A 19,219-nucleotide genomic window follows, 5' to 3' on the forward strand; every position below is an offset into this window, starting at 1 on the left:
ATTGTATGCATTTCAATTCAATGCTGGGAAATGATATTTTACCTAGCTGGTGCAATCCTGTCAGTAAATGCCTGGTTTTCCTTAACATAGTGTTAACTTCCTAAATCCTGTGCATTAGAATGCTAGGCCCAGAAAATGTTAACAAACACAAACGTGCTTATTCTGTGTTAAGAACTGCTCTAAATTTTTTGTTTGTATAATGTTCACAACTTTAATATATCTTTTGAAGCAAATACTCATCATACTCATTTCACAGATGAGAAAATAAAGTCAAATGGAGATTAGGAAACCTGCCCAAGGTGACGTAGTTGCTAAATGGCTGCTCCAGGACTCAAACCCAGGCACTTTCCCAAACCCCAGCTCTAATCCATCGCCCCTAGGGGAGGTTGTGTTGAAATTCTCCATTGCTGAAATTACTGGAGCAGCCTTCACTCCATCTCTACTGTGTCAATTATAATAAATACAGGGGGTGAAAAGAATTGGTCTTATTTTATAATAAAAGAACCTCTGATCCTCTTCTTGTGGTTGGAGTTCCCCACTTAACAGTATTGGGGGGCTACAGCAGTTGATAGATTGGTAGTAGATTCTGCCTGTGTAGCATTTCTCTTCCTCGTTCTCATCACAGCTAGTGTGCATTCTGCATATGATTCTGACCAGGAAATGGGAATTCCGTTTTCTCACCACATGGGCACTTGCCCATTTAGAACGGATTTGGAGAACTCTAGACAGAAGAGAAGTGGCTTCATCGCTCTGAGCTTTACTCACCCCACCTGCAGAATCAGTTGTGACAGTCCTTTCCTAGCAAGGACACATTTTGCCTGTTGAGCCAGGGGGAGCCCTAGATCCCAGCCTCTTCCCTGCACCTCTCTCAGAGTCTCTATCTGGAGCTTCACAAAGACCCTGTCCCTGTCATGGGCAGCGGGGCTCTCTGCTTCATGGCCCTTTGTCTCCTGGGAGCAGGTGAGTGCAACACCCACCCGGTCCTTAGATTCCTGTCCTGGGTGTGCACACCCCCCTCCAGCACCTTCTCACAGCAGCATCGGGTTGCCTTCTGGGCCTTGTCCCCACCCAGCCTTTGTATCCTCACCCCACAGGACCCACTCGTGCAGAAATCTACCAGGTGCCCGCATTCCGCCTCGCTCGAGCTGGCCGGGATGTGACCCTGGAGTGTGAACAGAATTTGAGGTACAATGCCATGTACTGGTACCGGCAGGACCCAGGAGAAGGTCTGAAACTGATTTATTACTCAACGGTTGAAAAGGACGTTCAGAGAGGAGACATACCTGAAGGTTACAATGTCTCTCGAGAGCAGAAGGGGCTGTTTCCTCTCACTGTGAGGTTGGCCCACACCAACCAAACGGCGGTGTACTTGTGCTCTGGTAGCGCACCACAGTGGGGCACAGCCACTGGCCGACTGTGCACAAACCTGCTGCAGCCTGCAGCCCCCACTACAGCCTCTGTTTCAATTTTTTAAATATGTCCCTCTGTTAAGTATCCTTCCCTAAACTCTCAGAATTCTTAGCCAAGCACTCAGGAGAACAGACCCTGAGGGCACACTTTAGTCTTTGTGCTTCCAGTCCTTTAATAACCCCTTTTACATTTATCTATGCCTTTTCTTGAGATTTTACTATGCCCTGCCACATTTTCAAATATGAAGGATACAAAATGAAATAGAAAAACAGATCTTGTCTCCAAGGAGCTAACAGTCTAGGAAGACAGCAATTATAGTAGAATAAACTATAATATAAGTCACTATAATGTTGTGTCATATCATAATATAACAACATAATGTAATATAACATTATAGTGAGTTCTTTCAGTGCTCCGGGAAGGCATGCCAAGTCTGTCTGGTTGGATTAGAGAAAGCTAAGAGAGGGTTACATTTGAGCTCCACCAGATGGACTTGATTGTGGGTAGAGAATTCTGGACAAAGAACAACTTCTGCAAAGGCATATTAAAGAGAGTGACACTTTGGGGGGAAATTAACTAATAACAACTGGTATGAATTAAATCCAACTAAACTAATTTGAAAGACTAGACAGAATGGAGTTCCTGAGTAAGTTGAGTTTCTGTTTTTATTATAAGCTGTTGGTCAAGAGATAAAGCAGAGGCTTGAGAACAATATTTGTCATCAGCAGACACATGGTCAGTATAATTTTTCAGTTGTGTCTCTATGACTTTGAATCCTTTTTTTAAAAAATCCTCACTTGAGATATCTATTTATTGATTTCTTAGAGAGTGGGAGAGAGAAGTAAAGACAGAGAGAAATATCGATGTGAGAGAAATACATCAATTGGTTGCCTCCTGCATGCTCCCTGACCAGGGCCCAGGCTGGGGAGGATACTGCAATCAAGGTACGTGCCCTTGACCAGAATCAAATCCGGGACCCTTTGGTCCACAGGCCGACGCTCTAGCTACTGAGCCAAACTGGCTAGGGCATGTCTCTATGACTTTGGTTCCTTACAAAGGACACAAGTTCAAATAATATGGAATCTTGTTAGCAGTCCCAATTTGCATTTGGGACAATAGAATTTAAACTATCTATGTAACAACCATGTGAAAATTTGAAGTAAACAGTTGTATGTATGGATGTGAAATTGAGATGCAATAGAGCTGAACTGGAGATATAGATTCTATAGAACTCGGCATAGAAAACATTAAACTATGGGGCCAGAAAATTCCACCGAAAATATAGGCTTAGATAATAGAGATAAAATCCTTGGAATATAGACTGTGGTATTCTAGGTCTTTATGGAGGTAAAAGGACACAGAAATGGACTGTTAAGTCTGGTTGAGTGAGGAGCAATCGAAGTATAGAAAACAAAAGAGGGAGCTGAGAGAAAGAATTTTGGCTTGTCTAATGTTGATATTTCTAAGAAAATGAGAAAAAAAGGGTATCCCTAGCAGGAAAAACCACAAACACTTCCTGGGTAAGAGGGAGAAGTAGAGGAAAGGTCAGATGTTACTTGAGTCTGGTGAATAAGACCTTTGGCATTGCAGTAAACACATAGATATATAAGGCTTTATTGACAGTCATAAGAAAGGCTTCGATAAGTGAAAGGAGATTCCATCTTTACAAATTGGGCAGACTCAATGTTTCTAAAATGTCCATTTTTTCAAATTGATTTATACATTTAATATAATTTAATTAAAATCCCAACAGGTTTTTGATAGAACTTGATAAGCTAAATCTAAAATTTATTTTATGCTGCAAAGGGCCAAGAACCAAATAGGAGGATCTAACAAATGTCAAGAATTACTATAAAACCACAATAATAAAGGTAGTGTAGCATAGGGACAGTGCTATATAAATTGATCCACTGGGGGGAAAATGTATGTATACATACAGAGAGAAGTGGTACTGCAGAAGTCAAAGAAAAATTTTCAACAAGTGTTGATGGGAAAATTAGATATCTATATGAAGAAAAATAAAATATCCCACAACATATTCAAAATTAATTCCAGCTATATTAGAAACATAAATATAAGAAGCAACAGCCGAAACCGGTTTGGCTCAGTGGATAGAGCGTCGGCCTGCGGACTGAGGGGTCCCGGGTTCGATTCCGGTCAGGGGCATGTGCCTGGGTTGCGGGCACTTCCCCAGTGGGAGATGTGCAGGAGGCAGCTGATCAATGTTTCTCTCTCATTGATGTTTCTGGCTCTCTACCTCTCTTCCTTCCTCTCTGTAAAAAAGCAATAAAAAATATATTAAAAAAAAAAGAAGAAGCAACAAAGCTCTATGAATATACTTTAGGAGTATACCTTTAAAGTGCCAAAGAAGAGAAGGATTTCTTAATATTCTCAATCAGTAAAAAACTGATTAATAAAAATGATTACATCAAAATCTAGTTATGTATTTCATTCATCAGTGTTAACCATGTAAGAATGGAAAGATTAGCTATGTATTAAGATGTGATTATATATTTATATCCATATCTATATTTATATACCAAAAAAGCTAGTATAGACAATTAATAAAGAACACCTACAGCCCTGGCAAGTTTGGCTCAGTGGATAGAGCATTGGCCCAAGGACTGAAGGGTCCTGGGTTCGATTCCAGTCAAGGGCACTTACCTCAGTTGCAGGCTCAGTCCCCATGCAGGAAGTAACCAATCAATGCATCTTTCTCTTATTAATGTTAGTCTCTTTCTATCCTTCATTCCTCCCACTCTCTCTAAAAATCAGTGGAAAAATATCCTTGCAAGAATACATACAAATTAATTTCTCTACAAATTAATGAGAAAAAAATTAACTCCAGAAAAATAAGTAGAAATTTCAACAACCACCAACAAAAGAGAAAATTTAATAGGCCATTATAAATAAAAACATTGTTACATTTAATTAATCAAGGAAATGCAAATAAACACTTCAATGCAATGTATCACAAGAATGGCCAAAGTGGAAAAAGTGTACTATTTGGCAAGGCAACGCATCAAGGACTCTCTTGAATCACTGGACAGAGGGTAAATTGGTAGATCTACTTTGCAAAATGATTTGTTATTCTATAGTAAAGTTCAAGATGTATACACTTTTTGGAGGTGATTGATATGTTTATTACCTTGATTGTGGTGATGGTATCACGGGTATAGGCATATCCCCAAAGTCATCAAATTTTATACATTAAATATGTATAATTTTTATACCAATTACACCTTAATAAAGCTGTAAAAAGAAAGGTGTGTGTACTCATATACAGGTTTCCACCCTTGAGAAATTCTTATATGTAAAACCAAGGTACATATACAAAAATATTCAGTATAACACTACTTTGTAATAGCAAAAACCTATGAAATACTCAAATGTACACTAAAGAAGAATGGACAAACAAGTGATGATATACTATGAAGATATTATACAGTAGTGAAAATGAATGAACTAAAATTATACACATCAATATTTTGATATAAATTTTATACACACTGAATTTTTAAATTTTGAGTGATAGACTACATTGTAGAAGGCATGTACAGCATTTCCCATTTGTATAAAGTTTAAAGCAAGCAAAATTAAACACCATTTTGCTTAGTTGTGTACTTTTGTATTAAAATATAAATTAGAAGCAAAGAAAGAAAAACAAACAATAGAGTTAGAGAAGTCTAACTCTGTTGAGGGCCATGGATCTGGGAAAGGAAACAAGAGATTTCAAAGACTCTGGCAAGATATTATTTCCTAAATGGAGTTATTTGTTCCAGTGCTCATTGTGCTGGTATGTTATCAAATTCTTATGTATAACTCAATATCAATATTTTAAATGGAGAAAAAAACCTCATTGAACAAACAGAATGACTAAGGAAAAATTAATGGGAGGATGCACTTTAAGCTGTTAACATTACTTACCTGGAATGAGGATGGGATGAAGGAAGAAGAAAGTAAGGAAAAATAAGTCACGAATATAGAAGTGTGTGATTTAAAATAGAGGGTGATAAAAAAAATCAGGAAAGAAAAAGAGAGGTTGTCTAAAATAAACACTAATAAAGAAACAAGCAAACATACACTTAAAATATCAAAAAGGTAAAATATTTTGAAAAGCAGTGGCTAGTCTCAGAATCATAAAAGCAACAATAACAGCAAGGATCTATATTATATTAAAAGATAATCCTATATAACAAAAGCCTAATATACAAATTGTTCCCTCGACTGGGAGTTCAACCAGGGGGTGGCATCAGCTGGCCAACCACCCATGGACCCTCTCCCTGGCCAGCCCCACCCTGGCTGGCAGTGGCAGCAGGCAGCCAAGGGAAAGGAGGCCCTGGCTGGCAGCTGACAGCTGCTAGGGACCCCACCCATGCACGAATTTCGTGCACTGGGCCTCTAGTTAGGTATATGATTGTCAGAAACAATGCTCAGTTCTGAATTAGAGGCTAATGTTCAAATCAGTGATAAAAGGCATTTCAGAAAACTGCTAATGATATAGTTTTTATCTATCTATCTATCTATCTATCTATCTATCTATCTATCTATCATCTATCTAGAGATTGAGAGAAAGAAGGAGAGAGAAGGAGAGATCTGGAAAGAATGTCTTGGGATGCTGTGATCATCTTTGCCAGTGATATATGGTGTTTTATTTTATCTTTATTTTCTAAGTTTCTAAGATATAGATCAATTGTTTGTTGGTAAAAAAATACATATAAAACATTTTTAAGTGAATATTTTTAAATGAATAAAATATAAACTGGTTATATTTACCAAGCTAGGATAAAAGCTTTCCTTCCGATACTAAGAGGTGGTTTCACCCAATAACATGAAGCAGTAACATGACAGTTATGAATCTGCAAAGTGATCACGTTACAGGAAGGCTGCTGATAGGGCATAAAAAAGCCTCATTCGTTTGCTACTTCAAGGCCACCATGGGCACAAGGCTGCTCTGCTGTGTAGCCCTATGTCTCCTGAGAGCAGGTGAGTCCTAAGCACAAAAGAACAATCCTACCATGGGTTGGCAACCCCCTTGTCATGGTCCCTCCTGGGCTTTGTCTACTGCTTCTGTTTCCCTCTCTTACAGGCTCTAGTGATGTCCAAGTCACTCAGACTCCAGGACATCTGGTCAAAGGCAAAGGACAGAGAGCAAGGATGGATTGCATCCCCCCAAAAGAACACCCTGTTGTTTACTGGTATCAACAGACCCAGAACAAAGAGTTTAAGTTTTTGATATCTTTTCAGAATGAAAACGTTCTCGATCAAATTGAGTTGGTCAAGGAGCGATTCTTAGTTCAATGCCCCAAAAACGTAGGGTGCAGCCTGGAGATTCAGGCCTCTGAGCCAGGAGACTCGGCACTGTATTTCTGTGCCAGCAGCTTCCACAGCACTGAAATTTCAGCTCCTCTTAGTGCACAAACTCATCGTGGGCCCAGCTCAGGAAGCAGGTGAGGTGGTTAGGCTGTAGCAGAAGTTAACTGGAGTTAGCGTAAGCCACAGTGGGATTTGACAGCCGGCTAATGGTTGCTGAGCAGCAGTCAAGGAGTGGTGAGCAGATGATTCCACAAAAAACACCAGCTGGGCCAGGCTCTGGGATGGCTGCCCAACAGCTCTCATTTTTCTTTCTCTTATTTTGTCTGCTTCTTGTTTTCTCTCCCTGTAATCTGTCCTTCTCTTTTCCTCCTGTCCTCATGATGAGGATAAGATGGTCTTCAAAGGTCCCAAATTCAGTTGTCATCATCCCACCACCCTGATAAAGACCAGCCCAGTTCTTTCTAAATGTGGGTTAAAATCCCAAAGGAAACGGCAGAATGGTCTCCTGGAGTATGTGCTTCTTGCCATGTCTGTGTGCAAAGTCATATAAATCTTACTTTTCTGTTCATACGACTATCTCTTAGCTTTTCCACTCAACTCAAAGTGAGTGAAACACTTTATTTTCTATAGGAACATTTAGTCTATTGCTTCTAAATGATGCACAGTATCCATATTCACCCTCCAGAAACAGACACCTATTTTCCTCCAGTTTCTGGCCAGTATTGAAAAAATGTACAGGTAGCTTTGAGTACCCATGATTATAGGAATACATACCCAGAATCACAATTGCTGAGACATGGAATGTTATATGTATATGTTACTGATGTATGGAGATCCCACCAGAGGGCTCTTCAGAATTGCTGTATGAGTCTAAAATCCCACTTAAAAGTGCGTAAGGCATCTTCTTATAGCATTATCCAGTTTCTACATTGTTGCCTGTATACTAGCTTTGTAAAGAGATTCTGATCTTTCTCTTCTACCCCTACCGTCTCCCAGAACCCCACCCGTGTTTACTATAAAGATGCAGATGACAATTTTAGAAAAATAAATAAAGCCAAGAATTTAATAGAGAGAGGGATTCTATACTACTAACTACGGTACATTTGAATTCTGACTAGCCTGAGCGGAGAGCCCTCACTTGGTACCCCTGAGGGGGTCATACCTTCAGGAGAAGGACTACCAAAGAGCTCTTAGAGTCATAGCCACCCTAGAACTGACATAATAAAGCCCAACAAGCCTCCAAGGGAACCAGCTGTTCTGCCAATAAATTAACTGCCTTTTAGGGAGAAATATTTTGGCATTCTCTAAATAAAGGCAAAAAGACAAAATAAAAACAGAACTAGATTCTCAACAATGTAGTGGCATCCACAATTTCAATCATGTAATGAAAAAGTATAGACAGGGGAAGAAATGGAAAAATATGATGTATAAATAAGAGAAAAATTGGCAATAAAAACCAACCCTGAAATAATAGAGGTGTTGAAAATTTCAGATGAGATTTTTATATAGCTATTATAAAAATATGTTCAAGGATTTTGAAGAAAAATGATCATAGTTTGATTAATTGATGAAAATGATAAACCTGCAGCAATCAAGCCAAAAAGGGCAAAGATATATCAGTGATAAAAAGCTATCTCTATAGATACAACAGACATAATGGTGATAGAATATAAAAAATAAGCATTGCCAATAAATTCTACAAATTAGATGACACAAAATTAGTTGCAAACAACTGATTTAAGATAAAATCAGAAATGTAAAAATTCTTACATGAAGCAAATGGAATTATTAATCAAAAAATACCCCCTCAGAGAAAACTACAAACCCAAATACCTTTCCTGGTGAATTTTATCAAAAATTTAAGAGAAAAAAATATACCAGCTTTAAATAAACATTTTGTTAGACCATAAAGAGAAGGAAACACTTCACAACTCATTATGTGAACCTGACAAAATCCTGATGCCAACATCGGACAAAAAATATTACAGAGAAATATTCTGTATGACCATAGGCGAAAAAAATACTTCCCAACATATTAACAAATCAAATTCAAATGTGCATCTGTATCTACACGTGTGTCTATGTGTGAATACATATACAATGATACTATGTCATAACCAGTAGGTTTATTGCAGGACAAACAATGGGTCAGCATTAAAAAATCAATGTATTTCATCATATTAGCAGAACAATGAAGAATAATTATCTAACCTTCTCAATGGATGCTGAGAAAACTTTGGACAAAATCAAATACACATTGAAAATAAACAATCTCAGCAAACTGCTAATAGAAAAGCATTTTCTCAATCCGATGGAGAGCAGCAATGAAAATTGTGCAACCGACACCCTATTTAATGGTAAATATTGAATACTTTCCTCCTATAATTGGGAATAAAGCTTGATGTTTTCTCTCACATTGCATTATTTTCTTCAACATTATATTGGAAGTCTTAACCAGTGTGATAAGCCCCGCCACCCCAGTGAAATAAAACTCCTAAATATTATAAATGAAGAAGTAAAATTATCACTATATTTAAATTACATAATTGCTTATATAGAAACCCCTAAGGAATCAATGGGCCACAATTAGAAATAATTAGTGAATTTAACAAGATTCCAGGATACACAGCTAATAGAAAAAAAAAAACCACAGGTGTTTTTATAATAGTTGCAAACAATTGAATCATTAACTTTCAGGAAAAAATACCATGTACAATAGTATCAATGAGAGGAATAAATTTAGCAAAAGATGTTCAATGAAAAATTACAATCCAGGGCAAAGTGAAATTAAAGAAAACATTAAAATGGAAGGATATATCATGTTTCTGGATTGCAAGTTGCATTAAGATAGGAATTTTCTCAACAAATAATGGTGGAACAACTGGCTAAGCACATGGAAAGAAATCACTTTTACTGGTATCTCATACTGTAAATAAAAATCAACATGAGATGAACCTTAGAGGTAAGTGTAAAAGTGAAAACTACAAATCCTATAGGAGATAATACAGGACAAAATTTTCTTATGACACAGAAGCACTAACCAATAGTAAAAAGTCATTTCTTATCTGGCATGCTTTTTGCCAGAGGGTATTTTTTATACAGAGCAATAAATCACAAATGAGAAGAGAAAATGTGGCTCATAAATCAGACTTGAGAGCCATACGTGTCCAATTATCTCAGAGTAGGGAGAATATTGACTCATGCACCAAGGACCCTCTGAGTTATCCATAAATTGGAGTGTCTTTTTCAATTCCATTACCATCCCATTACCTGTCTCCTCCATCCATTCCTTTGATAATAGTCTCTCTCTCCCCTGCTCTGGCCTGGATTCTCCTCCCAGAGCGACTTCTGCTTCTCCTGTCCTTGCCCTGCACCTACAAACTTCTGTAGGACTCCACTGGACCTGCGTCTGTTCTCTCAACCTATGCGACCCCAAAATAATAGTTTTTATTCATTCAACTACCAAACCTGTCTTCCACTCAAATCACTGTCTCCAGCAGGGGGCAGCAGAGCAGCATGTTGACTTTAAGAACTGCACATTGGGGCAAAATGATCATCTTCATTATAATTATCCTGTTTGTATTAATTAAGACCTTGGATAAGCAATTTACTGGAATAAGTCTATATTTATATAGGTATTATTAATGGAGAACTCTACCCAAAAGGAGAGATTAGAAGAGAGGCACTGGTATATGTCATATACAATGTATACAGTGGGTGTAAAATATTACTTGGGTACTCCTAAATAAACAGTGGTCGGCAAACTCATTAGTCAACAGAGCCAAATATCAACAGTACAACGATTGAAATTTCTTTTGAGAGCCAAATTTTTTCAACTTAAACTATATAGGTAGGAACATTGTTATTAACTTAATTAGGGTACTCCTAAGCTGGCCTTTGCTAAAAACGTCCTCAATCTGATTGAGGTACGTTTGCTGAGGTCGACCCCTTCCAACTCTCCCATCCACACTCATCTTGTATACTTGTTTCGTCTATCAGATGAAATACCACGTGCAGGCGCATATGTACAGCGCAATTGAAACTTCATGGCCCATGCGCAGAAGTCGGTATTTTGTGGAAGAGCCACACTCAAGGGGCCAAAGAGCCACATGCAACTTGCGAGCCGCAGTTTGCCGACCACTGACCTATACTAATAAAAGGGTAATATGCTAATTAGTCTAGGTTGACCAGACATCTTCCAGCTGTCCGACTTCCTTCTGGACAAATCCACAGTGGTGGGGGCTGAGGCAGAGGTGGTTAGAGGCGATCAGGCCAGCAGGGGAGCAAGCAATTATGGGGTGGTCAGGCTGGCAGGTGAGCAGTTAGGGGGCGACCAGGCCAGCAGGGGGGCAGTTAGGGGCGATCAGGCAGGCAGTAGAGGGGTTAGGGGCAATCAGGCAGGCACGAAGGTGAGCTGTTAGGAGCTGTGGTCCTGGATTGTGAGAGGGATGTCTGGTAGTCGGACATCCTCCAAGGGGTCCCGGATTTCAGAGGGTGCAGGCCAGGCTGAGAGACACCCCCCACCCCTGTCTGCCCATGCACGAATTTCATGCACTGGGCCTCCAGTCTATATAAAAAAGCCAAGTGACCATTACAACCAAGTGACCAGAATGACCAGAACGACCAGAATGACCAGTTGGTGGGTTGCTATGATGCACACTGACCACCAGGGGGTCAATGCTTAATGCAGGAGCTGCCCCCTGGTGGTCAGTGTGCTCCCACAGCAGGAGTGTCGCTTAGCTAACCGACCCACCTTGGCAGCCCACCAGCCTGGCGGCAGCCATTCACTCCCTCAGTAGTCCTGCAGGTCTAATCTCCAGAGAATGGGCCAAGCACCGACAGACCAGTGCTGCCAGCATGATCCTGACAGTGCCACTGGCCTCCTGGAAGTCGGCCTTGGGCATCATGGCTTCTTCCCCTCCCTAGACCCTGGAAGAAACAATATAAAAGTGGCCGCCAGGTGGCTCCCAACAACTGGTGCGAATGTCAGCGGGATGGATCTGGATCCTGGGCCAGCAAGGGCCAGCATGGGACTCCACCCATGCACGAATTTGTGCACTAGGCCTCTAGTGCAAAATAATGTGGGAGGGAGAGAAGTAGATGGAGAATAAACAAGAGAGGCCAGAGTTGGTAATTATCAAAGCTGAGACAGAAGGGCTCATAATGCTATTATATCTAATTTGTATACATTAGAAATTTTCATAATCAACAGGAAAATAAAGCAAAAATCTTTTGTAATGTGCTATGAAGCAGGACTGACTATGGTAGGGCTCATGCTATATCCATGGATGAGCACTTAATTACATCAGCCGGGATTTCAACTATCCTGCAGCAGTGCTATATTTATAATTTCTTGCATTAAAATATTGAATACTTCCTCCTAATATCAGAAATAATTGATGTTTGCTAAAATTACCTCTTTATTCAACTATTCTTAGTTAACTCACAATATGAGTGAAGATGTCAAGTATTTCTTGGAAATACATACCCACCTGAAGTGAATACTTTCTGTAATGAGCCAATATTTTCAGTAATGATCTTCACCCAGAAAACATTGACCAGAAAAACAGCAGCCACTAGAAAACAGTGACAATTTGGAACAAAGTTAGTAGTGCTGACCCTCTCCCAAAAAGTAAAAGAGAAAAAAGAAACACCTTTCAAGCTTTATGCTGAACATATTCAAATTGCATAGGTTACCTAGATCTGAGTTAGAAAAATAAATGAATAAGTGCAGAAAGAAATGTTAGTTGTCACAACCCTCCAAGGAGACTAGATTCCTTCTATTTGAAAAGACTGTGAATCTCCTTGATAGCCTATTCAACTGGGAGAATGACGCTTCCCTGAACAACTGAAATAGGCAGCCCTGGGAAGAGGGAGAGAGAGACCATTCTCTGACAGATGGCAGGGGAGAACCAAGAAGGGAAGGAAGTGGAGTAAGTTTTCGCCTCCGCCGAAAGGACATGGGATAAGTAAACAGGAACACCACCTGCCTGAGCCATAATGGAGGAAGAAGGTTAAACTTTGGGGGTAGGGGGTAGGGGGTGTGGCTGTATCTTCCTCTGTGGCCTAGAAAGTTGGGAGGGGCAATGACATCACTGGCTGAATCCTTACAATTTCTTATTTCCATGCCCTATTTTCCCCAATACCCAGAGCTAGAAACGCCTCCACCCTGCCTCTCCTGGCCATGGACTCCATGCTCCTCTGCTGTGTGGCCTTTTGTCTCCTTGGAACAGGTGGGCTTGGGAAACAGGTGGGAAGTCCCTGCCTTAAATGTCCAGATTCTGGCTGAGGCTTCTCCCTTGAGACTGTGGCAAGAAGACACTTCTAAGGCTCTGTCTCTAGTTTCTGTTTTGTTTCCTCACAGGGTACATAGATGCTGGTGTTTTCCAGACCCCAAGGAATAAGATTGCAGAGACAGGAAACAGCATTTCACTGGAATGTTCTCAGAATGAGGATCATGACTATATGTACTGGTATCGACAAGACCCAGGACTAGGGCTACGGCTGATCTACTACTCGTACAGTGAAAAAATTTACAAAGGAGATGTCCACAATGGGTACAGTGCCTCTCGAAAGGAGCATGAAAAATTCCCCCTCTTTCTAAAGGCTGCCAGCCCAAACCAGACAGCTGTTTATTTCTGTACCAGCAGCCTCACACAGCGTTTCTTGGCCACCTGCTCTCCACACAGAAAGAGAAGCATGTGGGTGGGTTATTTGCTCAGAAGGGCACAGGAGGCTTCCAAGATGTGGGATGTGGGATCCTGAGATCTCTGAGTAGTTTCATGCTGGGTGAGCCTCAGTCTGAGCTTAGGGGCACACTGGGTCAATGCCCCATCCAAGTGATGACTCTGAAACCACAGGCTAGATGGAACCCACCTCTCATGACTACTGACCCTCTTCATCTCTTTTTTAAGACTTTTTTTTTTCATTACAGTTAACATTCAATATTATTTTGTATTGGTTTCGGGTATACAGTATATTGGTTAGAAAATCATGTATTTTACAAAGTGATCCCCCTGATATTTCCTGTCCCCACCTGTCCCCATACATAGCTATTACAATCTATATATATAAAAGCCTAAGTGACCACTGCAACCGAACGGACAACCAAAGAGGCTGCGTGGGGTGACCAGGCCAGCAGGGCGGTTAGTGAGGGATGACCAAATGACTTAGCAGCAGGCTGCAAAGATGGAAGCACCCACAGCCAATAAGGTGGGAATATGCTAATTGACTGCCACACCTTCAAAGATGGAGGCACCCACAGCCACAAGATAGCTGTCAGGGGAGGGCAATTAGGGGCAACCTGGCTGGCAGGGGAGGACAGATGGGGATGATCAGGCCAGCAGGGGAGCAGTTATGTGTTGATCAGGTTGGTAGGGGAATGGTTAGGGGGTGATCAGGCTGGAAAGCAGAAGCAGTTAGGGGCAATCAGGCAGGCAGGCAGGCGAGCAGTTGGGAGCCAGCAGTCCTGGATTGTGAGAGGGATGTCTGACTGCCGGTTTCGGCCTGATACCAAGGGATCGGGCCGAAACCGGCAGTCAGACATCTCCCAAGGGGTCCCAGATTGGAGAGGGTGCAGGCTGGGTTAAGGGACAATCCCCCCAGTGCATGAATTTCATTAATCTGGACTCTAGTATTATTAACTATATTCCCTAGGCTGTACTTTATATCCTCATGAGTATTTTGTAACTACCAATTTGTACTTATTAATCTCTTCACCTTTTTCACCCAGTCCCCCAACTCCCTTCCCCTCTGGCAAACATCAATCTGTTCTCTGTATCTATGAGTCTGTTTCAGTTTTGTTTTATTTATTTTGTTCTTTAGACTCTACATACAATTGAAATCATATATCTTTATCTGACTTGTTTCACTTAGATAATACCCTCTAGGACCCATCCATGCTATTTCAAATGGTAAGATTTCATTCCTTTTTGTAGCCGAGCAATATTCCATTATCTACTTGTCTATTGATGAGCACTTGGGTTCCTTCCATATCTTAGCTATTATAAATAACACTGCCATGAACATAGGGGTGCATATATTCCTTTGAATTAGCATTTTGGGTTTCTTTGGATATAGCCCAGAAGTAGAATTGCTGAGTCAGAATGGCTATCATCAAGAAGTCAATAAACAATAAGTATTGGCAAGGATGTGGACAAAAGGGAACCCTCATGCACTGTTGATGGGAATGCAGTTTGGTGCAGCCAATCTAGTATGGAAGGTCCCCAAAAAGTTAAAAATGTAACTGCCTTATAACTCTTTATATCTTCTACTAAGGCTAGCCTAACAGTGTTCTTCCAGGAGAATGAACCTGAGCATTGAACAACACCATCATGATTTTCAATAAGAGCATGGTTGTTGTTGTTTTTACTGTCTCAAATGTAATGTGATCTTTAATGGTTTACTTCCCCACCCAATTAGTAACATCCCCACTTCATTCTGTCCCTGCTGACAGCCCCTGTAACCTGATAGCCCTTACTCAGTCCCAGTTCCTCCAAGCTCAACCATGGTTTAGGTATGTTGCTGCTTGCCTTTATCCTAAGAACACACAGACTCACTTGTTTCCTGTAATTTCATTCTAAAAAAAATTAATGACCATTAAATGAAGGTGAAGTTCAAGTAATAGAGACTGTGGTCTATAAAAGTTATCATTCATCTACTGCCCCACACTTGGATCTCTGTTGAGATTAGTCAGAACCTGCAGAAGCAGATAGACTTATCTCATTATCTGGATGTACTGAATTGCAAAAAAATTGCCTGCTCTCCAACCTGAAGCCAGAGCTAGGAGGTTGGAAGTTCTTTCTTTCAAGGCATTGGAATAAATCCCTGGCTCCTCTGCAAGGAGCACCCTCTGGGAGCCAGCGAACTCCTTCCAAGACTATATATTTTTTAGTTTAAGAGTGATGTCCCTCTAACATCATAGAAAGAAGGGAGGGATGGAGGAAAGGAAAATAGACTCAAATATGTGTTCAAATAGCTCTTCAGGATTTTCTCCCAAGTAATATGCTCTCTGAGTTCTGATGCATGTTTATTTAAGTTCTCCACACCCCCACCCCAACTACAAATCATTTTATAATATTTTAACTATGTTTTTATTGCTTTTGAGAGAGAGGGAGAAAGAGAAAAAAAACATTATCAGTCTGCTGCCTCCTGCACATCCCCTTAATGAGGATCAAACCTGAACCTGTGCATGTACCCTGACCTGGAATCCAACCAGTGACTTCTAGGTGCATGGGATGACACTCAACCAGCTGAGCCACACCAGCCAGGGCCTACAAGGCCTTTTACAAAAAAGAAAATATATTTGCTTAAGCATATTTACATAGGCAGACTAACACTAAAAAATATGAGAGGGTATTTTATTGGGCTAAAAATATGTATAGACATATGTAGCAATTGTCTTTGATAATTCCTGTATCCTTAATTGTTGATATTTAGAAATTCTCAGCAGCTGACCCAGAGACTTCCCTGGCTCTACCTGAAAGTGGGCCATGCAGGAGTTATTCCACTGCTAGGCGACAAGGGGGTGGACTGTTTACTCTGCCTTCAAATTCCTCTTTATCTGAGCAGGACCTGAGCCTCTCACATATCTACTCCCAACTCAAGATCTCTCCCCTCATTCCTCCCCCTTTCTTTAATCACTTCTGCTGTGATACAAATTTTACATCCAGCCAATAGTGAGGACTTTCGTTAACTCATCACTCAAATTCAATCTTCTGACTCTGAGAATAACTCAGGGCCTCTCTCCTTCCTGTTTTTTACTTTTTACAATTCATCAGAAGGAACCTTCCCATTTCTCTTGTATCTATTCACCTATTTCTTCTTCTTTTTTCCAGTAGGTGGCAGTAACATTATATTTATTTATTTTTCTTCCTCAACACTACCCATGAGGGTAAGACCAGCTTTCATTAATGCCTTTAATAATTACCTCGTAAAGGAGGCCCTGGTGGGATAAGACTATATCAGGGTTTGATAGGTCATATGAGAAAGCAAGAGTGAGCAGGAGCTACGGGTGCTATATATAAAATACATAAAGATTGAAGAGGTGATCCTCAAATAACACAGATATAACAGTCAAAATCCAAAACCCCAGATTAGCAGGACATAAGCAAGAATTTTATTGAATGTCAACTGTGCATCCATGTGAACTAAGGTGAAGGGAGCAGAGGAAGGGGAAATGGACTCCTGGAGTTAATCTTGGAGACTCAGAATCAAAGCTAAAAATTTTTCTATTGAAACAAAATGAGGAACAAAGGAGAGGCTAGTACTGCAGCAGTGCCCCAAATGTTTAGCTAATATAACCAAAGCATGTAAAGAACTGCCAATCTGAGTTTTCTGTTCTGACATGATTGATGTTGCAGTCAAAAGAAAGATGAATGGAGCCTAAATAGAGAAGGTTGGTAAAATCTGAATGCCAATTCAGGGAGAAATAAGACTGAGAAAGTTGTGGAATTACCACATGATAATCACAATACATTTTTCTGAGAAGTCAGTGAATGTCCGTTACTGCTTCAAGCCCTTCACACATATTATTTAAATGGGTTGCCTCATTTAGTCCTCACAACATGCTCCCCTGTGCCCTGTGTGATGGAGCCACTCTGTTCACTGGACCATTCTTTTGAATGTTCTCTCTTATCTTTGCAGAGTTCTTTCTAGTCCATTCTTCAGAGGGCCCCTCAAAGATTTCCTTTCCCAAGCTTCCTAACTAGGTCAAATCCTCCTTATTACAGTCTCTCAAAGCTCTGCAGTCCTCACCTTCACAGCTTGTAAAACAGTTGCAATTTAATGTTTTGTGAAAGAGTGGAGACTTGAGTTAAGGTAAATAACCAAAGTCTCTAGCCTACTTTGGATATGAGAAGTGAACAAAAATATTATTCCTTTGATGAGTAAAGGAATACAGACAACACAGCTATAGCAACAGGATGTCTGTGGGGCCCAGCAAAGTAGCAGGGACCCATCACACAGTGACTTCCTCAGAACTTCTTGCCTAACTGTGCCCATGGCTCTCAGGCTCCTCTGCTATGTGGCCCTTTACCTTCTGCAGGCAAGTAAGTCAAGACACAGATTTCTGTGAAATCAGAAAGGAACATTTTCCCCCATCAGGGTTTGCTCCTGGATCCAGCATCAAGGCCACCCTGGATGCTGTTGGCAATGTTTGTCTCCTTCTTTCAGGCCCCATGGATCCTGCTGTCTCCCAGACCCCAAGACACTGTGTTACAGGGACAGGAAAGACGACTACTCTGGAATGTTATCAAGCCATGGGCCATAACAAAATGTACTGATAGCATCAAGACCTGGGAATGGAACTACAACTGATCCATTACTCATATGGTGTTAATCGCACAGAGAAAGAAGAGCTGCCCTCTGAGTCCACTGTCTCCAGAATAAGGAAGGAACATTTTTCTCTAAGGCTTGTGTCCACCAGCCCTTCACACACATCTCAGTACCTCTGTGCCAGCAGCCACACAGCATCACATGGGCACCTACAGCCTGCACACAAAGGGCAGTCACAAAGGTGAGAAAGTTCCACCTTCATAAACCTAAACTACAGAAGCCACCATGAATCTTCCCAGACTCCTCAGCCCTGAGGGGCCAGTGCGGTCGAGCAACAGTCTGAGCAGAAAACTAACCTGGGTAAGTCACTCTCTCCGAAGCTGGGAAACACTGAGCCCACAGTCGGGGCTGACTTCCCCCCTGCATCTAACTACAGTGTCCAGTTGAGGCTTGTGCCGTCGGATCCCTCAAGATAAGTGCAACATTATTTGACAGTTGGCTATCTGCAGGACAGCTTGCTAGCTGCGAAGCAGAAGGTTCTTTTGGCTTTCTCCACAGGCTATCTCTGGTCAATGGTTTCTTCCTTGTGTACATCTAGTTACTTCATGTACACTGTCTCAAAGTCCCAAACCCAATCCCTCTTCCCACAGCTTGGACTAATAGAAGGACCAGAACTGATCACTTTCAGTACTCTACCTCTAAACCAATGGAATTTTAACTAAATCAACATGAGCCAGAAACAGTGGTTGCAAGAAAACCCTCCACAACTCCCCTATCTTCAGACTTGGACCTCTGGAGACTCCTCTGATCACTGGGAAGCTACTTCACAGATCAATGCTTCTTCTGTGAATACACTGAATCTTGGAGTTGCTGGTCTCCATCTGCAGGAAACCAGACCTTCGAGCTCGGGGAGGCAAAGGACAAAAGTGCAGCCATCAGCTAGGGGGCCTATGTCTCCTGAGAAGAGGCGAGTGCTGGGCTCACAGGTGAAACCTATATCTTGAGGCTTCCAGAGAGTAAAGCCAGTCAGATTCCTCATTTGGCTTAATCTCTTCATCATGGTTTTAGCTATTACATAAATACTAGAGGCCTGATGCAAGAGCAGGCCCTCCTTCCCCCAGCTGCCGGCACCATCTTCCCTCTGGCACCCAGGACATGGGCTTCCCTCACAGCCCTGGCTTCATCTGGAAGGTTGTCCAGAAGGAGGTCCAGTCTAATT

General features: G+C 41.1%; 1 gene segment (V, D, J or C); it reads left to right on the plus strand.

Moving 5' to 3' along the window:
* The first annotated feature begins 911 nt into the window (after positions 1–911).
* Positions 912–19,219, plus strand: part of LOC308527358 (T cell receptor beta variable 27-like) — a 29,581-nt gene continuing 11,273 nt past the window's right edge. The window contains exons 1-2 of the V gene segment in view: positions 912–960; positions 1,095–1,226.

This window comes from Myotis nattereri, assembly GCF_964212035.1.
Source record: "Myotis nattereri genome assembly, chromosome: 11".
Taxonomy (NCBI): Eukaryota; Metazoa; Chordata; class Mammalia; order Chiroptera; family Vespertilionidae; genus Myotis; species Myotis nattereri.